Raw genomic sequence first — 19,005 nt, 5'->3', positions numbered from 1 at the left:
TAAACTCGAAATTAATTGATGTGAACGACGTTATTGCATTAAGAGTTAAGTAGTTTTATGATGTACCATTTGTAATAAAATCCGCAATATAATGGTGCTATTTTATATATTATATATAATATTTATTTGCGAGAGGGGAACATAAAAACGTAATTCTATAAAAATAAAGCGCATTTAAATTTTCTCGAGAAAATCTATATTTCTATAAATGCAAGACTAATTTTATCAAACAAATATTATTTCAAATTACAAACTGAACTGTTTCTATGTACTTGGCTAGTTAACTTGATTTCATATTTAGTTTTAATTTTTGATTTTTTAAAGGTTTTTATCTTTTAGTTACTTTTTACAGAAAAATCATTTTTTAGTTTTTTATTATTTTGAAAATTATTTTTTAAGGAAAAATTTTTTTTAAAGTTATTTTTTAGGGAAAAAAAACAAACTTTTTTTTACGTACAAGTTGGGATTTTTTTATATACTTGGCGTATTTTTTTTATCTTTATGAGGTTTTTTGTGGGATCTCATTGCTTTTTGTAAAAATTTGACATTTCTCCTGCAAAAAATAAAATACTACATTATGCTGTATTTAAAGATGGATGCGATTTTTTTTTAATTTATTCAATAGAAAGGAAATTTTTTTTTAAACGGAATTACATAAACAGTATATATTTACAAAGCTTATACTATATTGAATAGAAGTATTGAATACAAGATTATAAATAATCTTAAGTATCAAGCACTTATCTATCTTATTTTTATAGATAATTTTAATACAGAAATTAAACTGTATACAAACCGTACAATCCATAATAATAATATAACTGAATAAATATCAAAATATAGAAAGCAATAGGAAGCAAATTGTTTTTATTACGAAGATGGACTTGTTTCTTATTCATACATTTAATATAAATATGACACAAGTTCATTCACTTGAATAAACGCATACATTTTAATAGTATATAATTTCTTCTAAAATGTATTCTAATAAATGATATAACCAAAAAAGGTCAAATATTTTTTGCATTTATTGATTAATTAAATATGTTTATATATCGCGGAATAGTGCAACACAAGAAGAAAAGTAATAAAGTGGTTAATGAAGTCACTAAGAAAATCGCGGAATAACGCAAGGAAGGGAAGTGATTTCTTCTAATCAATGTCATATTAAGCAAAGTTGATTATATTAGCAAAACTGAGCAAATGTTTACATTTGAGTAAATCTGTGCATTGTCAATTAACATATTTGTCATAAATACATTGTTGAAAAATGATTATGGAAGAGTTTCGTTGACCATGTTTTCGAAAACGATAAGTTAATAATTATACTCGCGAACGCGCATTCGTATATAATGTTTATTTAATTTTACATAAATGTAATTAATGCATAACTAATATTTTTAAGTTAACATAAATATGGCTAAGCAATGAGTTTATGTTAATAGCAAAATAAATCTTGTGAGAATTCTACCAAAAATATTATAAAAACAACAGCATTAAATACACATTTTTAATTGGCATAAAGAATAATGAAATGATAAAATCATATCGAAGCACTTCTATAATCTACAAACATTTTGTGGATCTGGAATTATTCGTAACGTTTAGTTTTGGAAATGTATGAATCTTTATTTAGATTTTATATATAAATGTAATCACTGCGTAATTAATATTTTTAGGTCATTTACAAAAGCTAAGCAATGAGTTGCATGTTATATTAAATAAGAAAACAAATCTTGTGGGAATTTTATCAAAAATATTACATAGACAGTTGAATTGAAAGCGTCAGAATTGAAGGCCAAAATAGAAATGTTGAGCATTAGTCAAGGAAAAGAAATAAGGTGTAACGGGATTACTTTTCGCGAGTGCGTGGATGAGCTCGGTCAGGATCAGGGCTCGTGAAAAGGTGAGACACACGAAAAGATTTAGTTAACAGATATCGTCTTTATTTACCTCGTTCGGCAATGGTCGATTTACAATAGTGAGCGCGCGGCGGATGGTGCAACGCGCTAGATGTAATGCGCGTTTGTTATTCGGTGCGCGATGTTCGATATATCGAACCGCTTATAATATTCGTACGGCAAAACCGTGTTTATTTTGACAGCACGTGAAACGCGCAAGAAATCGGGCGCGGTCGTTCGGCATGTGTTTATTTTGACGGCGCGCGAGACGCACAAGAAATTGGGCGCGGTCTGTCGGCGCGTGTACGCCAAGGCCGTGTTTATTTTGACGGCGCGCGGAATATAATGGAATATTAGGCGACAGGTATTTCGGCGCGGTGATTATAATTCGCAAGTATCAAAACGGTTTTGATCGTTGTCGCGGGATTATGCGCGTACCAGTGGTAGGAGAATGCGATCGGAGATCGAATACCCTCGACCGGGCGGAGAACTCTCCGTCCCTGCTTCCGTTCGCGGAGTTGAGGATAGCACGGCGAAGTCGAGAAAACTCGACGGGGCAGCGAACTCGCAAACCTACGGTCCGGCTGGCTGGAGCGGTCGGATGATAGACCGTAATCTAGGAGAGCGGCGAACTCCGCTCTTGTCGAGCTAGTTGGATTTGTGTCAGGATTTCGGAGACTGCACGGAAACCGAGAATGCTCGGCGGAGGCTGCGAACACGTCAACCTCACGTTCCATCGTTGCTGCGTATCTAGGATCGGATCTGGTATTGTCTCTCGGAGCGTACTGCTCGAGCGGATTCAGGTACCGGTTTGGTGTCTGGTGCTGAGATGCCGAAATGCTGCCTTTTTATCCCCGAGCGTCTAGCGGTAATTGCGTCGTTCGCCCCCGGGTGGGGATAATGACGCGTTGTTTTCGGCGAGTAATAACGGTAAACGCGTCGCTTCCCCTGGGCGAAACGACGCGGCGTTTCGGCGGGTGACGCTCGGGAACTTCCGGCAGCGTTCGGCTGTGTTCGGGCTTGTCGTATAACGGCGTAACGGCGGCCGTATAACGGTCGTACGTCGTACGATTGGTTTATCGCAACGGCGATAATTTAAGTATTAAAAAGGGCGCTAGGCGCTTCTGCCACTGCCCGGCTGGTGTTCGCCGGGCGGCAGACTTCCGGCTGGCTACTTGCCGGGTAACGATGGGGGTGCATCGTTACAACAATAATGAGATAATTCCTCCACGTATATTCTTTATATATCTTTCTTCTCCTGCGCTAAATTAGATGTAGTCTGCACGTGAGTTGCATACCGAAGCATTTTTTGCATCTCGTCTATCATTGTTTGCATATTTGTCTCAAGCGTGATTATTTTTCTTTCAAGTTCTTCCAATCTATCTTCTAAAAGCTTGACACGTATTTCCACGTATTGTTTGTTTGCGGCATCGGTATCATCTTCCGGTTGCGCTACGCGTCGTATCTTGCGCGACCTTGCGTCAAAACTGGAGGCTGTTTGACACAAAGCGTTATCGCGCATATAATTTCTTAGTAATCCATTCCATTGATAGTATGGGTTGTTCGGTGTTTCCAACGATAATCCAAATTTATTAATTGACATTTCGATACAAACGATATTGACAGACTGACTCGTTTCGTCGACGCATAATTTAATTTATAGTAAGACCAGCTTCGCAAAGTTCCTCGATAATTGATACTATTTCATTGTCGTGGGCATTGTTGCCGGCTTGACACGAAACTTCTAGCAATCGCAAGCGATGTATCAACTCATTGGGCTCATTCCAATGAACGTAATTGATTTTATTATTGTTTAATGTCATAACACGCGGTATGTTTATACCTCTTCTAGCTTTTTTAGTAGAGATTAATGGCAGTATTAATAGCAATTAACCACTTTACGATATTGCAAAATCGTTAAATCCTTTTCGATATCGTCCATTAGTCTGTAACTGTCTTTATTAATCATTACAAATCTATACTTGTATTGCCAACATTTCTGACAGAATGCGCGGAAATCGTAAGACATGTCAGTATTCACATGATCGTTGTATACATGTTTCAAGTTTGTACCATCTTGTTTAAATAAAATTAGTAAATTTGCATTGTCCCGTACGAGATGCTTGGGTATCTTGGCATACGTTTGACAAAGATAGAAACAGTCGACGCTCAAGTGTCGACCCATTGCAAAGTACTCTCTTATCGTATCTAGCTTATTGCACGCTACGTCATCAAAGATAAAAATGGAATTCGGAAGCGCCTCGCTCGGTGGAATAACATCACTATTATTAAAGAATGTAAAATAACCAATTTCATCGATCAATAATAGCAAATTTTCTAAGTATTGATATTTTGGTTGTTGAAGTGATTTCGAGTATACGTACACATTCTCGAAACGTACACCGTGTGGACTTTCTATCAAACTTATTAACACATTAGTCTTACTGCAATTCGAAGGACCGCAAATGATACCACGTAGTAATCGGCAGCATGTTTCCATGCTTGCGTATTTCTTTCTCGGACGTTACTTGTGTTTTATCGTCAAAATTTGTCACTTTGATTGTCGTCGCTTGTCGCACAAACCGCATGTTTGCTCTCGCAAATTTCGAATCAGATTTTTGGAAAATGAATCATCGGGGCCCTATTTATAGAGGTGCACCGGATCGAAATCGCTCAGTCTCAAAAATGTTTCTTCTTCTGTCGGTTGACAGCGATATTCTCGAGCTTACCACCGAGCAGTTACAGATTATTCCCAAAATTGTTTTACTGCGAGACTTTAGTAGGTACGTGGAACAACTGTGTGACAAGCTTCTCGAACATATAAAAGCTGAGTCAGAGGTTCGACAGTATCGTCGATGCATGCGACATTATAATTTACCGTGGCAGCAAACACATATCGACGGTCCAACACCGTTAATAAAAGATTGTGGCAAATGCCGACAAAAATTATAAGAGGTAGCGGTTAGTTAAATGGTGCGATAAACGCACTTCCTATCGAATTACATATTCCAGATTATCAGTTTTGCAGACCGGGAACTTATTTAGAAACACGATTGGCTAGAGGCGATCGGGTATCAATCCATTGGATGCCGCGTGTCGCGAGCACGACATAGCTTATTCCCGAAGCAACGATCTCGGTCAACGACACGTTGCGGATAATATACTTGCCACGAAAGCGCGAACACGTATTACCGCGAGAGATTCGACTCTTGGCAAAAGAGCGGCCGCTACAGCTGTTTGGGCAGCTATGAAGGCAAAGACAAAATTCGGTATGGGGATGAAAATCAAAAAATCATCGATAAAGAAAAAGACTATGAAAAAACGAATACTTTCTATAGCGAAGCGCGGTGGTATCTTACCAATATTGGGAGTTCTTGGTTCGTTGGCTGGCGGAGCAGCGGGAATCGCGAAAGCGGTAAACGTTAGCAAGGCGGCGCAACGTCAGCTCGAAGAAATGCAACGTCATAATCGCGCCATAAAAGGTCACGGACTTTATCTCGCTCCATATAAACGTGGACGAGGGTTTTCAACAGCGGCTAATAAAAAAGGTCAAAATAACGATAAAAATGCCTGCCGGTGTAACAACCAATGTACAATTGGAACAACTTGCAAGACGTATGCGTATACCATTTTTTAGAGGCGTTTTCATGCGCAATAATTTATCGATAAACGGCGTACGACGAAAAGAGAGCGCTATCGTCAATTTGGATGACGTCGATGGTTCTGATACTCATTGGGTAGCGTATGCAAAGGGGAGTGGTGCACTTGGACACAGTATAATTGGACACGGTGCAAATGGACACGTTACAAATGGACACGAGATTTTGCACACGGTTCAATTGGACACAGTGCATTTGGACACAGCAATTTTGGATACAGTAGCTTTTGGACACATAAGAAAATACGCATCGTTTACTTGGACACCGCTCACTTGGACACTGTTCATTTGGACACCGTTCGTTTGGACACAGAAAGATGCGCACCGTTCATTTGGACACCGTTCGTTTGGACACCGTTATTTGCCCACCGTTCGTTTGGACACCGTTCATTTGCCCATCGTTCGTTTGGACACCGTTCATTTGCCCACTGTTCGTTTGGACACCGTTCATTTGCCCACCGTTCGTTTGGACACCGTTCATTTGCCCACCGTTCGTTTGGACACCGTTCGTTTGGACACCAAAATTTGATTTAAGTTATACGACGTAATCCACACCAAATTTTTGTTTTAAATAAGAAATAGGTTTGGGTTAGGTTATATCTTCCGGAAGTGGAGCCCCCCCGCAGGGGGGGGCGGAACCCACTGTATCCATGCATGACATCCAAATATGCGAAAGGCTAAACAAAGTGCTAAAAGCAATGTAAAATTAATGACATCAGTATCAGAGATACGTATGAATATATTTTATTTTGACAGATATTATAACCTTCAAATGTATCTCCTTTTCACGATTTCATATTTTACATAGATTTACCAGTATAAAGTGTTATAAGAATACTGATTATATTTTCCCAAAATGATTTTTATTTCTCTCCATCTGTTACATATTCAAACAAACAGTGCGCATATTTCTGTGTACAAATGAACGGTGGGCAAATGAACGGTGTCCAAACGAACAGTGGGCAAATGAACGGTGTCCAAACGAACGGTGGGCAAATGAACGGTGTCCAAACGAACGGTGGGCAAATAACGGTGTCCAAATGAACGGTGTCCAAATGAACGGTGCGCATCTTTCTGTGTCCAAACGAACGGTGTCCAAATGAACAGTGTCCAAGTGAGCGGTGTCCAAGTAAACGATGCGTATTTTCTTACGTGTCCAGAAGCTACTGTATCCAAAATTACTGTGTCCAAATGCACTGTGTCCAATTGAACCGTTTGCACAATCTCATGTCCATTTGTAACGTGTCCATTTGCACCGTGTCCAATTGTACTGTGTCCAAGTGAAGGCCACTCATGCAAAGAGAGGAGATCGTGTAGTATATTTCGATAGTCTTGGAAATCCTTGACCGCCCAAGGAATTAGTGCGATATTTTGGACAAAATGTTGCAAATATAGAATACAATCACACGGCTTATCAAAATTACAATCAAAGTATTGGTGGACGATTGTGTCTACGATTTCTTCAAACAGTCGATGATCGATATGAATTTAAAGCTTGACAATTCACCGTCGCGACTCAGTATTCGTTCGACAGTTTTCCAGCACGTCACTCACACTTACGTTGACTGGTAAGAGTAGCGTTCTTGCTGTAAGCTACTTTCCGGCTATAGATTGAAACGATGACGATTACGAGCTTGGTTTAACGGATTTTGAAACTTATCATACGATATCGAACGTGAATTCTCGGAATAATAAATTTTATTTTGATAACGACGACAAGAAAATTACGATTCCCGAGGGATCGTACAAATTACACGCGATAAACGAATATCTCCTACGTGAAATTTTACGACATTGATGCGTAGTTGGTTCCAACAATATTGTTGATAACGAAGATGTCGCGCGAAAGGAGAGTGAAGATGATATCGAAGAACACGGCGAATATCCAATAACGCTTCGCGCTAATCATAATACGCTCAAGAGTGAAATCAAATGTATCTATAGAATAAATTTTAGTAAACCAGACAACGTTGGATCGTTGTTGGGATTCTCGTCGAATCGTATATTACAGCCTCGGAAATGGCACGAATCAGATGTACCGATAAATATTATTAGCGTAAAAATTATTCGTATAGAATGCAGCGTAACGACTGGCGCGTACTGCAATGACAAGCGTGTACACACGATACATGACTTTTCACCGAGCGTGCCGCCAGGATATAAGATATCGGAAACGCCAGCACAGATCATTTATCTACCGATCGTCGCACGGAGCATTACTGATTTAACGATACGCATTGTTGATCAAGAAGGATATTTGCTCGATTTTCGAGGAGAGGAAATTACCGTAAGATTGCATATATGGCGGCGGCAAAAATAATAACGTGCGACAAATGAAATGCTTGTGTTGAACGAAAGCCCGGAGCACGCGAGAGACAATATCTTTTCGAGGGACAATATTTTTGCAAGAAAGCGAGTGGCTGTGGTATCAGGTGACAATAATCAGATATCCGGTTACGCTAAGGAGAAGCTCAGCGCGTTGAATCGCGAATTTTTAAAATCATTGGGATTCGTCGTACGAAAAACTTGAACAATATCATATTGTTGTCATCAATCATTGACATCTTGAGCGAGGCGAGCCGATCTTTGACGATCGTATCGTCAAGATTGAGACTCATACGTACAATCCATACGCCAACACAACGCTTGGATATAGCGACGAGATACGGATACCGATACAACATCAAGATTTGTACACGTTGCCGTGTGAAAGTTTTTTATACGTTGAGAGAACGTTGAAGGTGTATAAAGTAGATGAAGGGGCGAGAGTGGTATTAGGAAACAATTGTGTCATGTTTAAGTTTGATGAACTTCGATATGAACACGACGGTGCGGAGATTGACCGCAACAGAAATGTTGGAATAGCTTCCACGATTAAAAACTATATATAACTTTCTAACAATTGAGAAAGGTAAAATCTTGGGGAATGCTGCGTAGAATATGTCGCATAATGCTATTGAAGCTTACTTCAACATTTGCGTGCCGCTAAACATATACTATTGGGTTTTTGCGAAGATTATAAGCGAGTTGTGATTAACTCGTCACGAATTAATTTTGATACGATCGCGCAACGACAACAATTGCATATTTGGACATGCTTCGGCTGAAGCTGATATCGAATTATTCAATATACAATGGCGAATGCTACATGTAATATTGAGCAAGGTCAATAAACTATTCTTGCTATGCGCGTTGGAAAGCGGGCGATACTTGAATATCAGTTTTCGCTTTTGGGATCTATACGAATTTCCTCTATTGCATAATACGACCAAGCATTCGTGGACCGTAAAAGCCGCCTCTCAGCTGGAGAAGCCGCGATACGTGATCTTTGCGCTGCAGACTGCCAAAAAAATGCTGTGTCAAAAGATATTACTACATTTGACGATTGTAAATTGACCAACGTTAAACTCTATCTAAATTCGGAATTTTATCCCTACGATGATTTGAACTTAGATTTCGATAAAAATAGATTTGCCCTCTTGTTCGATATGTACTTTCGTTTTCGCAAATCTTATTACGGATGTGATAATGATGATGCATAATACTATTAAACATTTCAAAATTTCTACATTGCGGTCCTCTCGCGGTTATTGACTGTTCGGGACAAAACGAGTCTGTCAAAAATTTCACCGTGGACGTGAGATTAAAGTTTGAGTGCAAGGAGGATATATCAGCAAACACTACCGCCTATTGTCTCATTTTGCACGATCGCGTTGTCAAATATTGCCCATTGACTAACGTAGTTCGTAAAATTACCTAGATCAGCAAATATCCCCTCCGATGTCAAAATTATATAAAGATTGAAATTTTGACGGTCGATAGTAGTCGTACATCATTTTTGCAATCGTACAGTAATATTATCAGCATGATTGCGCCAACGTTTGTGGATCTGCAAGGATTCATTATCGGGCGAAACTTTATCGTGAAGGAAGTAGCAATACTGAGAAATAGATTTGTTTTCTCTCACTACTGTTTTGAAAGTCCCGTACCATGGCGTGCGCTTACAAAATCTGAGAGATGTCAAGCATCATGGCTAATCGGACATCACCATGGACTTCAATGGGAGGATGGAAACGTTCCATACAGCTTTGCTAGGCGATTGATTACGAGAGCTGTGATGGGTGCGACGGAAGAGGGAAGATGGAGCATCTCCTATCGTGTACGTTAAAGAACACGAAAAAGAAGAATGGCTGACCGATATACTTGACGAGAATGCGAGAAACGACGTTATTATTGAGACCCTGGATGCGGACTACGAAGATATCAGTTCGTTAAATAAGCTAGATGTTACTAATACTATGCGCTATGAAAAACATTTAAAAAATTGCGCTTTACAAAATGTATTTAAAATATTTAATTGGTGGACGAATCATCATAAGGATTCATCCAAACATTATTTAGAATATTATTTTTATTCTTCCCTTTTTCTTTTTCTTATCCCAGTATGCGAGTATCAAATTTCAGTACGTGACGTTAAATAGCGGCGTCAGCCGCCTTATCAGGCTACAGATGTTACATTTCAGTACATGGAAATAGACTTTATTTCAATGGCGTATAAATAATTGTTTTGTCGTTCAATAGTCGTTTATAGCCGTTCAATAGTCGTTTACAGCCGTTCAAAGCCGTTCTGAGGCCGTTCGACAGCTGTTCAAAACTGTTCAATAGTGGTTTACATATTATAATAATATATTATTCATAGTTAAAAACTTTAGATAATTGTTCGTGGGAACGTGCTTACTTTTGTCTTCTTATCATGTGCAGAAGGTAGGCGTTCTTTGTAAGTGATACATTCCCTACTCTAAAATGTTCGAGACAATGTCTATCCCGTTGTGTACGTCACAAAGTGTTCGACTATCTAATAGTCTAGTGTCGTTATAAAAGTGTCTATCGTTAATAAAAGTAAAATAAAGCAAAAGTTAATAACAATGCCATCATTAATTGAAACTGTGTTGTGTCGAGGCAGATTTAACGCGTCGTGGTGGGCGCAGGACTTGGTGATGGGGTTGTTGAGAGCTCTATTGAATCTTGTAGTATACCAGAAAGTAAATAATATTTCCACATATTTTACATTGTATTAATTATTTATAGTATATTATAATATATTATAATTTTATTTTATAGTACAATACTAAGAGCGATATACAGATTCCCGATTTTCTAAACTTGGAGCACCGGCGATTCATAAGAATGGTGCGACGCCACAAGCGGGAGATCGGCGAGGACGTCTGGGAAGATAACGGCCCCGATGGCTTCCATGCGGAGTTAAAACGCCTCTTCGACCTCGAGCCCTACGAGGAGGACGTAGAGGAATCATGGGATGAGCCTCCGAGCAAGAGGTCAAAGGGTTGATTGTATTTTTTTAAGATTTGTAATATATTAAATGTTAAAAATTAAATTAGTATACTAATAAGACTTTTATTTTTCTGTTTCCGAAAGAGCGCCGCCCTATTATATATATTTTATTGTTTTTATATTTTTAATATTATTATATTTTTGTATTTTTATATTTTTAATATTATTATAATTATTATATTTTTATTTTATTATTATTTTTATTATTTTTAAACACACACACACACACAGACACACACACACACACACACACACACACACACACACGCACGCTCGCACGCATTTGTATTATATACATATTTATATTAAATAAACATTATTATTATTATTATATATAAAAAATGTTGATTATTTCTGCGCCTCTTTCCTCTTCCTATTCCTGCATGCCTCGCGTTATCTTTCTTTCTCTCTTTCTCTCGTGAACGTCATCCTTTTCCCACGCCAATGCGGACCGCGCTACCTCTCTCACACCGCCTTACGAACGCTGTATCATCTACGTGCATGCTTCGCGCTATCCCTCTCCCACACATTACAGACGCCTCGCGTTATCCCTCTCGCACCTATTCGCGGACGTCTCGCGCTACCTCTCTTGCACCTACTCGGCTTCGCGGTCCCCCTCTACCCCACGGACCTCTCGCCTACCGGTTAGGACGCGATCCTCCTCCCACCCCCCTCCACGGACCCCTCGCCTACCTGTTTCGCCACGGTCCCTCCGCGTGATGTCATACCTCCCCGCGCTGGTTTCCCCCCTCTCACCCGCCCCCCTCGGAGGACCTGCTTTACTTTAGAACCGGCTTTACTACTCTATTCAATATAATTTTTTTTATTATAGGTGCAATACATTGTGCTACCGATAATGATGTAGAAAACGCAATTAAAATTTGGGTTAAACACGCTCAGCAACGATTAACGGAAGAAAATAAAAGAAAAGGTCCATAAACAAGACTTTTTATATTACTAGTAAGATTTTAAATTAAAAGTTTTTTATTAAGTTATTTGTTTTTGTGTTCTTTTATTATTATTTTTATTATTATAAAAATGTCTAAAATGAAACGAAAGCGAAAAGATTTTGTTTTGCGACGACAACAATATAAAAGAGTCAAAGAAGTTCTACATAATATATTTTTTAATACTATTCGTAATGATTCAAATATTTGTTTTATTTTTTAAGAAAAATTTTTTAATTTATATAATAATTTAGCGGAAGTATCTAATAGTCAAAATAATCAACTTACTGAGAATACAAAGGAGACTTATTTTGATAATTTAGATTTGGAAAATTTTTTTTTATCTGCCTAAGATAGGCATGCTGCAATCAATCCAGTCATACATGGCCGTTTTATGATTTTTCTTTGAAAGTTTAAGAGATTTGGTCGTCATCTCAGCGATGAACAAGAAAAGTCTTAACTCAATTCCACTCAATGTAACGTAGTTGGACTATATTTATTGGTTTTTACTGGAACAAATCCGTAGGCTTGGTCCTCTTGAGTCTTCTCAGAGTCTTCTGTCCTCTAGTATCTAGTAGACGTACAGCTTCAATATTTCGATGACTTGCTAGACGTAGTTCGTGATTCCTGGCTGCCTTGGTTATTTCTTTTTCAACGGTAGTAATGTTGGTATCTTTTCTAATATATGTGTTTTGCATGTACCAGCGGGCATCGACAATATCTAGTAGTACTTTATTTTGGAAGATCTGAATCTTATTGATATTCGACGCTTTGCTGCAGCCCCAGAGCTGTATGCCATAGGTCCAGACAGGTTTCATAATTTGTTTATATAACATGAGTTTGTTGTGAATAGACAGTTTGGATTGTCGCCCTATCATCCAGTATAACTTTCTTTTGATAATTTTTAGTTGCTTTACCTTGATTAGGATGTGCTCCTTCCAGCAAAGCTTAGCATCAAGTGTTATGCTAAGATATTTCGCTGTGTTAGCGTACGGAATGCGCTGTTGGTTGATGGTAATTGGATGTGGAAGCTCATGTCTATTGGTGAAATTGATGTGCTGTGATTTGCTTTCATTTAGCTTGATTCGCCACCGTTTAGCCCAGTCCATGATCTTATTGATGGCGCGTTGTTGTTTATTAGTAGCATATCGTGTGTTAATTCCGGTCGCTAATATTGAAGAGTCATCAGCGAAAGTGGCTATCTTTGTACCTTGATATTTTGGGATATCAGCGGTGTAGAGCAGATACAGGGTCGGACCTAATACACTGCCTTATGGAACACCGGTTGTAATTTTCCTAAAGCTAGAACATGCGTCTTCGTAGCGAACACGAAAGTATCAGTCTGAGATATAAAATTTTAGCAGTAAACTATATGCTTTTGGAAGGTACTTACGAAGCTTGAACTCAAGTTCTTTATGCCATACTTTGTCAAAGGCTTGAGCAACATTCAAGAAGATGGCTGAGCAAACCTTTTTCTCTTCTAAACTTTTTTCAATGTCCCAGATTATTCGGTGCACTTGGTCAATTGTGGAACGTTTATCACGAAAACCGAACTGATGAACAGAGATAATCTGTTTTTCTTCTATTATAGATTTGAGACGCTTCAGCAGAAGTTTTTCGTAAACTTTAAAGATGATCGGCAGCAGGGAGATTGGTCTGTAAGATGCAGCTCCTCAGGTGGTTTCCCAGGCTTAGGTAGTGTAATGACTTCAGCGGTTTTCCACTGCTTCGGGACAAATCGAAGTCTGAACGAAGCATTGAATAGGTGAGTAAGTTTCATTATTCCACAGAATAGTAATCCTTTCAGCATCTGCGTTGTGATCAGATCAAAGCCAAATGCTTTTTTTAAGTTTAAGAGCTTGATAATTTCCCCTTAGGTGAAACAGGGATTATGGGAATATCATCACCGCAGTCTTCAGGAGTGAGATTTTCTTCCGCTGTTTTTCGCGGATGCGACTGGAACACTTTTTCCAGATGATCCGCGTGCACGCTAGCTTTTTCCTGATTGCTTCTTGCTCAAGTATTGTTGGTTTTCTTGATTGGTAGAGCATTGATGATAAGACGTTTAATGCGTTTGGTTGCTTTCCATAACGAATAATTGGTATCTTTGTCATCAGTAAGGTTCTCAAGATATCTTGTAATACCTTCATTTTTTATGTCATTTAATAATCTTTTTAGCTGTTGGCTGAGATTGTTGACAGTTTTTGACAGGATGTCTTGTCTGCTGTCATTTTCTCCGTGCACTTCTTTTATCCAAAATCATCTGTTTTGTTTCCAGGGAGTAATTTTTCCTTGGGACTCGCTGTTTCAGTTCTGGCGTACATTTTTTAGCAGTCTGCTGCAATTGTTCTGTGAACAGCTTTACATTGTTTTCCAGTTGCTCTTTAGTTTTAAGTGAGACGTTAAAAACAATTGAATTTTCTAAATATTCACTAAAACAATCCCAGTCAGTCATTTTGTTAGTGAGCGCCAATGCTGATGGTTTGGTTATTACAGTCTCGTTTAGGGTAAGCATTATAGGCGTATGATCGCTATTGAGATCTAATGACCCCTCTACCTTTCTAAAACTAGTTGACAACCCTTTGCGTATGAACATATGTATCGATAACGTCCGGGCATTTGTTCGGGTCAGTAGGCCAATATGTTGAAGTTCCTTCTGTTAGGACATTACATGATAATGTCTGAACCGCTTTTAGAAGTCTTCTTCCTCTGGTGGTTGTTACTCGCGAACACCAGCATGTGTGCTTGCTATTGTAATCACCGCCAGCCACAAACCGATTACCCAAAGATTGCAGAAATTCAATATAATCCTCCACCATAATGTTATGTCTTGGAGGCCTATATACTGCCATTATATTACACTGGAGCTTCTTAATGTGGATCCTTATATTTGTTGCTTGTATTATTTCGGAGGAAAACTTTAATTCTTCATGGTGTTTAATATTTTCCTTGACTATCACTGCTGAGCCTCCTCTGCATTTGTTGGATAGATGTGACGTGTGATAGACTTTATAACCTCTCAAACGCATTACTGTCTCCTTGGTGAAGTGTATTTTAGAATTTAAACAGATGTCTATTTTTTGACTATCTAAAAACAACGCTAACTCCAGGTTACGCTGTTCAAGGCCATTAGCATTCCATATAGCTATTCGAATGGAGCCTGCCATTTTATTTCTTTTTTAGTGCAGTCCTGCTGCTCGCGATTTGTTGATACATAGTCATAATCATGTCATTAAGTTTTTCTTGTGAGGCCATGAATTGGTCAAATCTTGCCATAAAGATTGCCATGTATGCTGTCTGTTCTAATTGAGTCATGTTCTCATGGATTGTTCCTTTAGCTTTGTTTGCAAGATGCATTTGCAGTTGTGAGTTTTGTTTTAGATGAAAATTTTTCTGCTTGGCGGGATTGTTGTGCCACTTGGAGTTCCTTGATTGACTTTTTTGTGAGTTTATTTCCCTCTGTTTACCTTTTCTAGCCTTATCTTGTACTCTTTGTTCTACAGCAACGATACAGCCTCTGTAGTTTGCAGTGTGTCCTTGCCCACAGTTGACACATTTCGGCTCGGTGGAGTGATTCTTTGTACAATCTTTTGTGTAGTGATAACCTGCACATTTAACGCAACGTGCAGTTTTGTAGCAATTGCTTTTAACATGATTATATCCTTGACATGCTTTGCACTGTACTATTTTCTGATAATTTCATCGTACAGATTCTATACTCGCTTTTTGGTTACATAGTAGGTTTAACGCATAAATGTTACCAACATCCTCGTTCTTATCAAAGGCAAGTTCAAAGAGTCTTAGAGGCATTTTATTATTACTGGTTCTTTTACGTTTCCCATCTTTATCTGTGGAGTATCGGTATCCAAGTATGTTCACTACATTGAGAATTTTAAGATTCATTCTTTTTAAGTCATTTTTAATAGTTTCCGGGTCAGTCTCAGCATAAAGACCCCTTGCCATGACTTGTATTGGTCTATTTTGCTTGTCTGAGAACGTGTACCATTCTATTTTCCTCTCACTGAGTAATTTCGAGAGTCTCCTATATTCCACATGATCGATAAAGTTGATTTTGAACTGTTCCGGATGCGGTTGGTTGGTGATTTTAACCTTCGTATTAGTGGGTCCAATTGCTTGTTCGAGATCATGATATTTGATCCCAATAACATAAATTGGTGAGGGAGCCTGTTCCCTCATCCCATGATTTTGACGTTGTTGATCAGTTTGACTTGTTGTACCAGGTAAAATTTGAGAGGATGAATGAGGAGATATTTAGCACTCCTGAGTGCTGGAGGCTTTCCTTTTCTTTAATGCTCTCTTAGATTTAAGTAATGATACTATGCGGGTTCTAAGCCATGGTCCTCTGAGGGGGGGTGAGGGGCGAGGGGAAACCGGCGCGGGGGGTATAACGTCACGGGGGGTATGACGTCACGGGGGGGCGGTATGACGTTACGGGGGTATGACGTGCCCGGTGGGGGTATGACGTCACGGGGGTGGGAATGACGTCACGCGGGGGTGACCGCGGCGGAACCGTAGGCGCGGGGTCCGCGGAGAGGAGGAGGGGGATCGCGGCGAAAACGGTTAGCGTGGGGTCCGCGGAGAGGGGGAGGGGGACCGCGGCGGAATGGTAAGCGCGTGGGCCGCGGAGAGGGGTGAGGGGGATCGCGGCGAAAACGGTTAGCGCGGGGTCCGCGGAGAGGGGGAGGGGGACCGCGGCGAAACGGTAGGCGCGGGGGCTGCGGGGAAGAGGGAACGCGAAGGTACGATACCGCGAGTAGGTGTGACAGAGATAGCGCGAGGCGTCCGCAATGTGTAAGAGAGGGATAGCGCGAGGTGATCACAGGCACGAGGGAGAAGGATAGCGTCCGCATTGGTGTTGGAAAAGGATGACGTTCGCGGGAGAAAGAGATAAAGAGAGAGATAGCGCGAGGCATGCATGTACCGATGAGATAGCGCGAGGCATGCATGTAGGAAAAGGAAAGAAGAAGGTACAGAAATAATTGATACTTTAATTATAATAATAATAATAAGTTTATTTAATAATTGTGTATATTACAATGTGTGTGTGTGTTAAAATAATAATAAAAATAAAAATAAAAAAAAAATAATAATAATAATAAAAATATATATATATATATATATAGAGGGCGCTCCTTCTGAAACAGAGAAACATTATATTAATATGAATTTAATTTTTAATATTTAATATTTTTTTAAATTGATAAAATTAATTCTTCGTGTATTTCAATGTTGTTCTCACCCATAACAAGACGTCAGCTGTTTTCCATATCAAAATCCTTGGACATCACTGTATAATGATCTCGCAGACAATGATCTAAATCTATTGTACGAGATTTCTTCAAACCGATTGCTTGACTTTGCACCATTTGCACAATTGAAGTGACAGGAGTGTTTGTCGATAGCGCTGGGACACGGACATCTAAGCGTTTGTATTTTTTGCGTAACGAATGTCTTAAACTTTCAAGTCGCGCGATTCGGCTAGCCAGCGATTGAATTCCATGCTCCTGTTGTAACATCTCGTGTCGGTACTGTTCTTCCAACCACTCGAGATATTTAAGGCATGTTCTGTCCCATAACTCACCATGCACACACCGAGTTCACCTGTATGAAATTCTCCCATAGAAATTGTTCTAATTCCGCAAAATGTTCGGAGGCCCCCATATTTCCTATTTAAGTCTTTTCACAACACAAGTTTTGTCCAGCTTATACAGTGCAAATTGGACACATATTGCCGGGCATTATCTGGTACAACGGTTTTCCACATTCTCCACAAAACGATCCCAGGATTAGTTCATAAATTGCACTTTCATGCTGTCGCACAACACGAATATTCCAAAATAAGTCTGAAATACGCATAAAACAGTATGTACAAATTTTTTTGTTGTTTTCACTTTTATAATAAAAGTATATACAGCACATTTTTACCACACCTAAACTATTTATTTCAACTCGATTTAAAGTACGTTGATTTATGTCCGTAATAACATTACTGCAATCACTATTGTAATCGGAATCCTCCGAAAGTATGCGGTTTTCGTCTGATGAATCGTCCGATAAATTCACAATTTCCTTCAAGTTGTCATCTTCGAGAATGACATCCTCATCTTCAATAACAATAACTTCTTGATCAGCCATAACACATATTGTTAAGATCGTTGTAAGGATGAAGACGGTTGCGTATTATAACGTTACACACTCCTCTCGATTATATATATTTTAGTTTCATATTTTTTGTCTCCTTCTAACTGGAGTATCACGTCTCATCTACCTCATCATTTTTTCTACATCTTTAGCAGAGTGTGTCGAGAGAAAGATTTAAGTTTTGCAGACTGTGCATATCTATTACATCGTTTTATTCATACATAAGGAATGGGATAAATAATTAAATTCACAGATAATTAGTAAAATAACTTATTTATTACAAGCCTCGTGAAGAATATCATTTACAGCACATGTCAATAACTCGCAATCTATGAGCGATTCGCTGTTAAACATATCACTTTCATGTATAGTTTTTGCAGCGTCGCATACATTAGTGATATTATTCTGTTGTAAAACAGTTACAAATTGTTTGAATTTTTCATTTACAATATGCGTATTTTCGCATAACCAGTAATACACATGATCTATATTTTTTTCAAAATCGAATAAATAGAATAGAGTTGGCGGTTTCATATATAAAGAATTATTTGATAATCCTATTTTTATAATATTCGAATCAGATATTTTAACCACTTCGAATGTCAAATCTCGAATCCGCAATGGGATTTCAGTCGATTGTAGAAGCCGTTCAATATCCACACGTTTCTGCATTAGCGATTTCCACGTTTCAAAGGGCAATATTATTTGATTGCCCCGATTATCGCCGAGAACCAATTCCACGCAAGATACAGCTCCAACGTTTATACCAATGTCCAAATATTTGTACGACGTCGGGGTCAAGGCGTATCGTCTTCCGAGTATACGAACCGCGCGACGAGGCTCGGATGAAATGCTAGGGAGTAAAAACAATATTATTTATATAAATATTTAAAAAGTATAAAAATATTTAAAAAGTATAAAAATTCTTCAAGTTAATTAAAACTTACTTGTTACATTTCTTCTTCTTACACGGTGAAGTTTCATC

This window comes from Polyergus mexicanus, unplaced genomic scaffold (assembly GCF_030449975.1).
Source record: "Polyergus mexicanus isolate NDT 795.1 unplaced genomic scaffold, iyPolMexi1.0 SCAF_18, whole genome shotgun sequence".
In the NCBI taxonomy this organism is placed as follows: domain Eukaryota; kingdom Metazoa; phylum Arthropoda; class Insecta; order Hymenoptera; family Formicidae; genus Polyergus; species Polyergus mexicanus.
The sequence above is the reverse complement of the archived record's forward strand: the minus strand, read 5'-3'. Positions refer to the sequence as shown.